The following is a 12,886-nucleotide window of genomic DNA, read 5'->3' on the forward strand; positions in this document are numbered from 1 at the left end:
GTTAGTCCCAGGGACTAAGCCACTACCCAAAGACTACACATGGACTGACCCATGGCTCTAGCTGCATATGTAGCAGAGGATGACCTTGTTGGGTACCAATGGGAGGAAAAGCCCTTGGTCCTGCCAAACTGGACCCCCCAGTGTAGGGAAATATCAGGGTGGGGAAGTGTGAATAGGGGTGGTAGGGCAGGGGGAACACCCTTATAGAAGAAGGGGGAGGGAGGTGGAATAGGGGGCTTATGGACTGGAAACCAGGAAAGAGAATAACATTTGAAATGATAATAAAAACTATCCAATAAAAAAAAAGATGTAAGAGAGGAGCATTCGCGAGGAAGCGTTAGCAGTAGTAGGGAGATGAGTCAGTATTAGAAGAGAGAACTCATCACCTTACATTGCATGTATATACTAAATTGTCACAAAATATTCTAAATTTAAAATGGTGCTGGTTTCAGGATATTATGCACATGATACACTAAAAACATTGGATAGGCAAAGTGTATTCTATGTGACCTATAAGAGAAAAATGATTTCATTTTAAAGAGGTTTTCATGGATATTTTAATCCACTCATTCCTCCTGATGAAGTTTGGAAACATTCTGTTAACTTCTAAGGCAATCACTTTGATGTATGACGTAAGTTTCATTAAAGTTCCCTAGAGGTCTAGGTCAGAGATCTCCTCACCACTTGCCTCTCTCACTTCTCAGATTCCTTTGCCTCTTCTGCCACCCCCATATGGACTAGGAAGAGTGTACTTTGTTCATAGGGGAACTGTCTCAGGAAATGAGGTGGAATTACAGAACAATCATGTAATTAACTTTCAAGTTAATAATGTTTGATCATCTATTCTTCTCTTTTGGTCTGTTTTCAGCTGTAGAGTTTAAAGCCTAAGAGAGCTAATTTGAGGTGGTAAGCAAGCTCAAAGTCCAATTAACTCCCTACGAAATCCAGAATCTAATATATACCCTAGGTTGTAGCAATTTGCATGTCATATATGCAGTAGCAGGGAAATTACTTAAAAATGAACTTCTGAGCTGTAAGTGAAGTGATGAATCGTAGTTTGCAAGCTCAGGTGTGAAATAGACGCGATATTTATTTAGCTGTAATTATACTCGAGTTTGCCTTTTCCCATCATTTTGAGTTTTGTCTTTCTACCACCGTTAGCTCCTCCTTATTCCTTCATGAAAGTAACAGAACAACCTGGGGGCCTCTATGCTCCAAAATGTACATGGAACATAATGACTGACAGAGCTTCAGAACTGTTCCAGGCTCCTTCCCATTTTGAAAGCACAGCAAAGAATTTGACTCACAGAAAGTTTCACTTCCTATGATGGATTGCATCAGTCACCAGTACATTTGGGAAACTCTGTTTCTCAGGGTGCATTTCTTTGGGTACATCAAATTAATGTTGGTCAAAAGCAGGGGTTTGTGCAAATAAGGAAGCTAAGGTAGAACTACAGATTCTATGCTCAGAGGAAAGTGTGGACTAGTGGTTATGAGATGCATGCAATGATACGACTGAGGTCCACCTTCTGTTTTTTCTACTCATCCAGTGTGTAGGATCTCCTCAACTGTTCAGTCTCTTAATCCATAGCATCAAGACCTCCTGTGCCATGCAAGATTATCAACACACAATGGTAGAAATTAGAGGGAGACAAGAGCCTTGGTTACTTTCTACACACTGCTATTTTTGTTTAATTTTGTGATTTATTATAATGTCAATCATGTAGGTCGATGTCATTATGCAAGTGAAAGCAGGTACAGGATAGAATGAGGCTTGTCATTGGAGGAGAAGGAAGGATGGGTGGGAGAAAAGCTTTAGAGGAGGAGGAAACCAGAGAGAGTGAAGAGTAGCTGAGAGAACATGGAGGCAGATGTTAAGATTTCTCTCTGCACATTTACAGGTTGTTATGAATGTTCTTAAGGGATGGATATGTACAGGGCTTTGTATGTCTAGATGAGCAAATTATATCCTATCAATTGGGTCAGAGGTTATTTTGTTGTGTGTTCTTTTATGTGGCAATTTAATTGAGTTCAAGAGAGTGTGTGGTGACTAGACACACTGGGTTGACACGGAATTGGGATGTATATGTCTGGCATGGTAGCAACCTGCCTTGGGAACTAGATAGGTAGAGAGATTGTTGCCGGGCTCAGAGAGTAGCCATCAGCAGAGTGAAGTGGAATATAGCTCAGTGGTTGAGACGCTTTGTTGACTGAGACGAAAATATCCCACAGATGCCATGTGGTCCTATGGTGCCGACACTAGAGCGGAGTAAAAGAAACCTTATTTAGTTTTACCACAAAATCATCATTTTCTTTTTTCTGTCTGTCAAAATCCTCCCATGTACTCCCCTTTAATTCATGGCATCATGTTCATTGTTTACACACACACACACACACACACACACACACACACACACACACACACACCCCTAAATAAATCAACCCAGTTTCTCAGTCTCTATAATGTTATTTTTGAGCTTCTTTAGCAGCTGGATTAAGTTAGGCTTCTACGCGTCCTTTCTTTTCTTTTTTCTCATTTTACAGTATCAGAATGAGTTATGCAAAATCTTATCTTGTTCAGCTGATCTTCTCAGGCTTTATCTTTACCTAGGTCAGGTGATTCATATCTGAATGATTCCATTCCTAGCTGTTTTGTTTCTATTCAACATCTACCTTTCAAAAGTCAGTGGAAGTTAATTCTAATTAGAAGTTGTGAATAGATTTTTTTCTTTCTGACTCCTAAAAGGGAACATTCCTGATAAATAGCCAGGACTGATCTTGGCATCCTACATGGTAGGAACTAATGTAATGTGAACTTGATTATTATTGTGGGTGAAAGCTGGGGAAGAAGGGAAATATATTTTCATGCTTGGGGACTCCTTGAAGTTACCTTTCATGCATGTAGATAAATGGTAGAAATTAGAGGGAGCCAAGAGCCTTGGATGCTTAATTCACACTGCTATTTTTTTAATTTTGTGATTTATTATAATATCATCATTTTCTTCTTCTTTTTCCATCTGTTAAAGTAATAACTTCTAAACTGGACACAGTAAATTCTATATTGAGTCATTACGGTTACACTCTCAAACGCTGCTAGAGCTGAATTACACGACTTCAAAAGCCTCTTCATTTTGTGTTTACAATGCTGTGACAGTCAGGGGAAAAAATTCTAGTATGTTTTGGGAAGAAATCAAAGCATCCACATCAAGCATTCAAAACTCAAGAAAGTGCAGGGAGAGGGCCATATCACTACAGTGAGAAAATGCCATTAGAAAAGTAAGATCCTCCCATGAAACTGAGTGATCACAGGAAGCTATGATCGGTGATATCAAATGTCCCTGGGATGCATTTTTATTTGTTGCTTTGTTTTCACAAAACCATTTCTGGCACATGATGCACTGAGTTCAAAGAAAGTTTTGAGGATCTTGATGACAACCGTGGTCTTATTTGATGTCTTTGATACATTATGTCCTTTGTACAGTCCCTGTCCTACTTGACTGAAGTGTGGGCACCAGCATGTATTATGTATACCATGGATGTAGGTTTTCAAATGATTCCCATTCACCTAATGAAAATAGAAAGTTTATAAAAGAACGAGTTGATCTTTGAATCTAAAACACACCGACTCTGTGAACCATGACCCTCTGTGCTTTCCGTTGGGAAAAATATTGGCATAGGTACATTTAATTCCTTATAAAAAGCAAACCATACCAATATAAAGTTGTTATGATAGTTTTATAAAGGACAAAACCCAGGGAAAATAAAACACCCATATATAATGCTATGATACAATATAGTGAAGCATGTAAGAATTCAGTCACCAAGTTTTTGTTTCATATGGAGTGGAGTCATCATTAATTCATGCCCAGTCTCTCCTGTGTTTGGAGGAAACTGCATAAAGAAGAGGAATCTTCAATCCCAACTGCTCTCCTGCCATGCTCCAAGGGGAAGGGAACCAAAGGAAGCACATTACAAATTTGATTCAAAGGGAACCTCAGTACTATAGCCATTACGGACATATTTCTTTAATAAAAAATGAGTTGTCTGCAAGCTGTCATGACATGGCCTGCAAAGACTCACCGTATAAAACACCAGCTCAGTAGATTGTAAGAGAGCTCCCGAGATAAAAAACCAAACCAAACCAAAAAACAACCAAATCAAACTGCTCCTTCCTTTTTTTTCAGTTCAACTTCATTATCCGCTCCCCCCCCCCCCAAGCTCTTTTAATCTGTAAGAAAACGCCAAATATGTTTGGCATTTAGATGGTGCCTTTTGAGTCCCAAATAAGTTGAAAACCAAAACAAGGGCAAAACAAGCAAACAAACAAACAAACGAAAGCAAACAAAAAACTGAAGTAATGCATAGATTGTATGCAAATGATGCATAATTAAAGATACATCCGGAGTTTAAAAACAAATCAGTCTTCTTTTGTATATGAATTCCTGATAATTACAACTCAGAATCAGAAAAAGGTTTTTAAAATAACTGTAGTTGTTAAAAACAAATTATGTGGAATCTGTAGTTCACAAATATGCACAATTACTGAATTCCAAGGAAAATCATTCAAAGAAAAAAGGAGACAACAACAATGACACACCCCTAAGAATATAAACATCTATATTAAAGAATTGGGCTAATTAATAATCAGTATTTGTTTAAAATGTTTCTTTTAGTCTGAAGGCAGGTGTCACAAAAAGTGTCAAAAAATTGAACTAGTGCTTCTTTGTGTCTTTCTTCCAAATCTACTTTGTGTTTTTAAGTTGCTTATTTGAAATACAAGTTTAATTCACTCTAAAAAAATTATCAGTTAGAATACACACACAAATACAGACACATTATATATATAATATATACTATATGTTATAATAAATGTGAGATATACATACATATACATATTTACACATACATATCAGTTTTTCAATATTGTTCTTATTTATTTTATACTCCTTTTTTCTTAAGACCGAGGAACAGTGAGTTTTCTATAAAATTGTCTCCTAGGAATACCGGAAGCTACATCCATAAAGTTTCACTAACAGGACTACTTAAACCAGTAGTTCTTATCTGATAGGTCCCGCCCCTTCTGTGGGTCAAATGACCTGTTCACTTGGGCCACATATCAGATATTCTGCATGTCAGATATTTATATTACAATTCATAACGGTATCAACAGAACAGTAGTGAAGTAGCAGTGAAAATAACACTATGATTGGAGGGAGTCACCACAACATGAGGGACTGTATTAAAGTGTTGAGACATTAGGAAGGTTGAGAATAACTGGTCTAATCTGAACTAAAAAGTACAGCAACAATAATAAACATTCTAAGGCCAACTGAGGAAAGCCTGAGAGTCCTCAACCACACTCAGAGAATGCTGAGAGTGGGAGAAATAGTCTTCCCTAGAAAAGAGCACACACCAGTTGGTTGCCGAATACCAAGAAATACATATTTTGTTAATGTTAAACTCATTACTTAAATTCATTCTGCAATAATTTTAAGGTTCCTATCTAAAAGATGGTGCGTCATCAGGCACAACTTCAGGAAGTGCCTGGAATCACTTTAAACATTATTAGAGTATTGGATTTTTCATTCTGGAGCTCAGAGGCTTATTCTCTGTTGGAAAAGGAAAAGACCTGCCCTGTGCTTCTATATTTTATGATGAGTTTGTAATAGCTTGTACATTTTCCAGTTCTTATTTGGTCATCTTTTAGATGACCAGTGATTTTCTTAAAAAAGAGAATATTATTTTCAAATTAAGTTGAAAAACACTTCTTTCTCCAATGACTCTGATTAATAATGTATCCTATCCTATTACAAGGATACAATAATTTTATGAAAGACTATTAGACATTCATGAAGGGGAAGCATATTTAATTTAATCTGATATATCCTTTATGCTTCATATGATGTCTATTAACATACCATAGCATCTCGTTTATAATTAAAAGTATTGGAGTACATCTACTTAGGTGCTCACAGCAATCATTGCGTACCTAAAGATAAACTTTATGTGGAGAAAACCCCAGAAAATGTGAGCTATTCTTATATCTCACTGGTTGTTTAAAATATGTGCACTGTTTAGCAAGCATTTCCTCTTTTTGTTTAAATACTTCTTTTTGTTGGCAGGAAGTATGGGTTGTGGAGATGACTATGCGTGTTGAAATGCTTATTGTATAAGTAAAAGGACCTGAGATCAGGTCCCTAATATTCACATAAAAACTGAATGGCATGGTAACATGACATCTGTAACCCTAGTATTAGAGGGTCAGAGACAAACATATCTCTGATATTCATTAGCCAAGTAAGCTCCACATTCAGTGTTATTTTGGTTAAAAAATATAGTCAAGAATAGAGGAAGGCACCTAATGTCAACTTCTGGCATTGTCAAGTGTACCATATACCCGTGCATAAACAAATACACATGAACACACACCTATGCACACACATAAACAAATACACATGAGCACACACCCATGCACACACATAAACAAATGCACATGAACACATGTCTTGAAAAAAACATAATCATTGTTAATTTTTAAAATAAAACTAATAAGTAAGAGTTGACAAAAGAGGATGGAAAATGAGCAAGTAGCTCTTAGCATATCATCAAGGTAGCTTTTTGGACTGAAATATACAGCATCTCATTCTATGAGTTATTTATACCTACACCTATACCTATACCCTACAGTAACAGTTAATCTAAATTAAATCTAGATCACAGAAGCCTTTATAGACTGTTGGGGAAACTGTAGCTATCAATCTTTCACTAAATGAGAAGTCAGATGGATTGAAACCGATCTGAGCTAATACGTCTTCCACTCTTCAGTAGTTGGTCAACACAGAAGCGTAAGGCTGCAGTGAGTTTCCTTTGTAGCTCAGTAGCTCTGTGCGTTATGCTGGGAAAATGACATTCTATTAAATGCTTTAGCTTCCCTTTGGGGTCTCTAAGATGCTAATTCGCTTTCACCTTATGCTGAGCCACCATCTTGATGAGCTTGACTTAGGTAGAGCCAAGTTGTCCCTACATACTGGCACCTGCTGGAAAACTCAGTTTTCTTTTATTCTTCTTCCCCATGATACTTTAAGACACTCTATGCTTTAATTGAACGATGAATCCAAGGCAACTAATTGTCTTCTGGTGTTTCCCCAAATTACAATTTTCTAGGTTTCACATATTTTTTAAAGTCATAAGCCCTAGGTAGAATTGTGTTCCTGATGACATGTTCTCTAATTTGCCAGCTTTAGAACTCTCATCTGTGTCATGATTTACTCTCGATGACTCTTTTCTACCGAAGGAGTCTGGTCTCCTGATTGATCCCAGATGCTTGAAAGTTGAAACCATATTTTCCTTTCATGCCTTGAATATATTCTCAGGGTGCACAGGAGACTAGAAAATAGAAATTTATTGCTCTTCATACTTTCCTTTCACCCTTATTTACTCGTTTTCTCTTTTTCTTTCAACCAACTTTATTAAGAAGTAAGTGTCAGAATACTGAAGACTTGGGAAGAATTTATAGCGTGATTAAAAGGCGATAGATGATTGATGTGGAGAGTGTCTGAGAGCAGGGATGACACAGAAGGAAGGAGGATTTTTTTCCCCAGTTATGAACGTGCTTCTAAAAGTTATTCTGGCATTTGAAAAAAAATACCCGATTGAGGTTGGCACTCAAGAAAAAGAAAACAGTGGGATAGGAAAAGTTAAGAAAAAAAATACTGTCTAAAATTTATGAACCCTCCTTCTCAATGTTAAATGGGATAAATTGGATACAGGAATCTTGTATTTTCAAATTGAGAGAGAAGGCATAGGATGATGATGAATTTTACTAAGATGAATGGAAATACATAAATGTATTTAGACACCAGAATTTGGAGTGGGGTTGGAAGCTGGTGGTGTTGAGGCTTATGAAATCATTTCAATATGTGACACGATTTCAGCATATGAGATCAAGGGAAGTCGATATATAAGAAGAATAAGGGAAAGATTAGGAAAGGTCTGTCCTGCAATGCAAAATGCTCTGTCATCTTCAGAAAGAATCTAGTGTACTCATTGGCTCTAAAATAAACTGAGACTGTCAAATATTCCTTACCTTTCACAGAGCACTTTGACTTTTTAAATATCCACAGATTGCTTTAAGCTTCCAAGGAGCAGAGAGGAGAATTGTTGCAGAAACGTGCAGATGTTCCCAAGTCAGAGACATTGCCCTCCCAGAACCAATAGACTCTTCCAAACAAATTCTGATTGTGTTGGAAAGATACATTCAGAGAAAGGTGCCAAAGGCGCACTTGGAGTCGAAGGCTGAAAATATGGGCCAAGAACTCAGGAATGTGTGAGCTTTAAGCCAATGCACACCAGATGGGAACCATAAGGCAGCCTAGAGTTTCAGATATTTTCATGAAGGAGAGCTAGATTCCTAGATTTCAGCGAGTGACTTCCTCTAATCCCATTTCATCTGCTCTATTAAACATGGCAAAGGGAAGGGAAATGATGACTGTGACTTTCAGCTTCCTGTAGGGAGAAGGAGCAAAGTTAATGTCTCTGAACATGATTTTATGCACTAAGCATGCATGACAAGAGCAGGCAAAGCCACTAATAACCAGTACACCCACAGAACAGTTAGGACATTGCAGCTATTGGACATTTCAATTACGTTGAAATGAGTACATAAATCCAGCATGTGTATGCTTAGAATACATTACGGCATGGAGACATAGTCAGAACCTGGGCAGAACATAGGAAAATTGAACAGACATAAAAAGGAGATGAGTGCTCATGAACTCAGATGCATTAATAGGAACAGGAGGGGTCAACTGGGGGAGGACTGAGGGATATAGTACCGGGAGAGACAACTAAAATGGGTAATATCAAGTTACAGTAAGACTATGTACATCTACTTCCATTGAGGCTGGATGAGACAGCCCATTGTGGGGAAAGAGTGCTGAAGGCAGGCAGGTGTTAGAGTTGGAGAGAGTCCCTGATCTTATCATTAGGGTTCCCACATGAAAACCAAGCTACAGATCTATTACATTTGTGTAGAGGGCCTACATCTGTCCCATGAATGCTCTCTGACAGTTCAACCTCTATGGTCCCCTATGCACTGATTCTGTAGGTTTTCTTACGATGTCCTTGATCCCTTTAGGCCCTACAATTAATCCTTCCTACCCTCTTCCACAGACTTCCCCAAAATCAGCCTAATGTTTGCCTGTGGGTCTCTACATCTGTTTGCATCCATTGCTGGGTGAAGCCTCTCTGATGATGGTTATGTTAGGGTCCAGTCTGCAAATATAGCAGAATATCATTAACACTGTCAAGTGAACTCTATCTCATGACATAGGTCTTAAGATGGACCAGTCATTGATTGGCCCCTCCTTCAATTTCTGCTCCATCTTTACTCCTGGACATATTGCAGGCAGCAAAATTAGAGGTTGAAAGTTTTATGGCTGGGTTGGTATCCCAGTCCCTCCATTGGAAGTCTCGTCTGGTTACAGAAAATGGCTAGTTCAGGTTCCATGTGTACCATTGCTAGGAGCATTAGCTAGGGTCACTCTCATAGATTACTAAGAGTTTCCATTGCCATAGGTTTCTAGCTCATTCCAATCATACCCTTCCCCACTCCAGTTGTCTCTCCCACTATACTTCTCCAAGACAGAAAAGAAAATGGCCATCAAAGAGAAACTGCATTAAAATACATTGTTGTGACAGATAATCCCGAGCACAAATTTCAAACCCCGGACATCAGCCACAATATAGAAAACACCACATGCATTGTAATGCAATGTTACAGAACGGAGTAACATAAATTGTCTTGGATTCCTTATGAGGAAGAGTTTTAAAAAAGAGTTTCATGTTAGTTCATTGTGGACATTAAAGTTAGTCTTGACCAGAAAAGTCATTGGACATGAAAGACTAAAAAATCAGATAAAAATGTTATCAGGCAAATAGGAAGCAAAAGAAAGTAAAGAGTTAATTCTGATGTTTGAAAGATAAATCTCAGAGTAAAAATTACAAAAGGATGACAAAGAAGGCTACTCAACAATATTGAAGGGCAAAATTCATAATGAAGGCTTAATGTTAAAGAACACACGGTGCATAATATAACATTCACCTTTAGAAACAATGTATTTCTGAAATGTATTTGAATGTGCACATCCATTTTTGTATGATTATGTATGTGTGTGTGTGTGTGTGTGTGTGTGTGTGTGTGTGTGTGTATGTGTGTGTAAGTCAGAGGTCAACCTTACATGTCATTCTTCAAGAACAACCACCTTTGAATTTTTTTTTTTAAGACAGGGATCTGGACCGTACAGAGTTAAGCCTAGACAGACTGACCAGAGAGCTTCAGACATAAGTCTGTCACCATCTCCTAAGCCTCAGAATTACAAGCATAGGCCACCACACTCTCTATATATTTTTTATTGTTGTTGTAGGTTCTGAGAATTGAAACTAAGGCCCTCATGATTGTAGTCAAGCACTTTACCGACTGGAGTATCTCCCTGCTTTCTACAGTCTAAATCATTCTATGAAGTGAATAAAACTAATGTGAATAGTATATATGGACTACTGAATTTTTTATTTTATTTTTTATTTTTTGGAAAATAGGCAAAGAAGTGAATTATTTTTGCAAAAGGAAATGAAAAGGAAAGGCAGCAGGAAGAATAAAGGTGAAAACAATCCAGGATGGTACCATGGACCAAGGAAATGTGAGCTTCTGAGAGCTAGAGAAGGGAAGAGTCAGCCCTCTCATGTAGAGAGCTGAGACGTGCAGCGCCTCAAAGATGGCGCTGGTTTCCACCTTCCACACTCCCAACGGTGAGCGCTCCTTGCAGTAAACAAGTCCTTATTTGGCTATGTCTGCCTGGCCCGCTAGCTTCCGCATAGTGACAGCCTATCTACATGACCCACATGGCTTGCTAGGATTGGCCAGTGCTAGCTATTTAAGTGTGGTGCAGGGCGTTCCCCTGAGGGAGAGAGAGTCAGAGGAGAGAGACACAGAGAAGAGAGAGAGTCAGAAGGAGAGAGTCAGAAGAGGGAGAGAGAGTCAGAAGAGGGAGAGAGAGTCGGAAGAGAGAGAGTCAAAAGAGAGACAGTAAGAAGAGAGAGAGAGAGTCAGAAGGAGAGAGTCAGAAGAGGGAGAGAGAGTCAGAAGGAGAGAGTCAGAGAGAGAGAGAGAGAGAGAGAGAGAGTCAGAAGAGATAGAGGTCAGAAGATTGTATCAAGGTTCCTGAGTAAAACTGCTTGAAGAAGATCTCCTGTGGTCGTGTCTTCCTTGCTGGTCAAGGTTGGGCGTGGCACTCTCACTAGAGTCTTAGCTTGGGCACCACAAGAAAACATCAAACAGGAGAGCAGTTACAGCAAAACTTATTTTCTCATCATTCAGAAGTCTGAAAGTCCACCAAATCGGTACTAGGATGGTTGCCTGGTATTGAAGGCCCTTTTCCTGACTTTCAGATGGTGTTTTCTTGAGTCTTTACACCATCTCTATATGCATGTGTTTGAAAGACTGAGTTACCTAATGTTCTTATATAGTTCCACTCCCATCATGGTGGATCCACTCTCTTGACATCACTGAACTCCCATCTCCCAAAGATGCAGTTCCACAAACTGTCAATGAGGAATAAGACTTTTCATTCATATTTTAGATATACCTACATTCATGCCCCACTACATATGGTACAAATACATTGTGGTTGTTTAAACAAAAAATGGCCCTTTTTTTTATATATATATGCTTAATCTCCCGTTGGTGGAACTGTTTAGGATTAGGAGGTGTGGTCTTATTGGGGGAGGTGTGTTACTTGGGGTGGGCTTTGAGATTTCCAAAGCACACATTATTTCTAGTTAACAATCTTTGCATTCAGACTGTTATCTTTTTGTATAGACTCTCAAATGCTTCTCTAGTGACCCGCCTTTCTGTCCACTGCTGTGATCCCCTCTGTGATGGTCATGGACTGTTCTCTACACTGGAACCATGAATCTAAAGCTAAATGCTTACTTTTATAAATTTCTCCAGTCATGTTGTTTTCTCATGATGGTAGAAAAGTAACTACAACATATGTGTGTGTTTTGTTTTGAATTTTGAAACATGTAAATAATTTTTGTTTTCAAATATTAAAATGAAATGAGTATGAAGGAAAATATTAGTGATGGATGACACAAAAATATGATTCAAACCTGTACTAAATTGTTGACACAGTTACATAAGAAGTCGGGGACTTATCCAGGTGATGCTCTCAACACCCACATTTTCGAAAACACAAAACCATTAATATCAACAGCAGCAGAATAATGAAATGAAAAAAGATAAAACAATAAGAATAATTGCACCCTTCAAATGTTCCGTGGTGTGTTTTTATGTGGCTAAGGATATTGGATAGGTAATTCTGAAATTATTTTCTGTGATTCCCCAATGTATAAGACTCAATGTACAAATATACAAATATACTATTAGGAACTAGAGTATACATATCTGAAAAAATGGAAATCTTTTGGCAAAGGAAAGCTTCTTAGGATATAAATATAGATCAATTTCTGTCCATTTTATGGGACTGGAATCAAGGACAAATCACTACTAATAAGATCAATTATTTCATGCAACTTAGTTCAAAATAATAATCTTCATAATGGAATCAGTAGTTTGTTTGTTTTTTTTTCCTGAGAAATGGAAGGTTCCAGGCTTGGTACAGTGAAGATATAATGTGAACTTATAATGTTTTGACTTACATGAAAGGCTGAAGCCAATATTAAATTTTTTTGATTAATAGAAGTAGTATCAAAACTGTTTGCACTAAAGTAGAGGCTCAAGTTTATAAGAGCATATTTGGGTAATCAGGAAATGTTTGGAAAATCCATTTTTTACTGATCGAAAAGTAACACAAATTTAAGAACTTCT

The sequence above is a fragment of the Rattus norvegicus genome, chromosome 7 (genome assembly GCF_021556685.1).
Source record: "Rattus norvegicus strain SHRSP/BbbUtx chromosome 7, alternate assembly SHRSP_T2T, whole genome shotgun sequence".
Taxonomy (NCBI): Eukaryota; Metazoa; Chordata; class Mammalia; order Rodentia; family Muridae; genus Rattus; species Rattus norvegicus.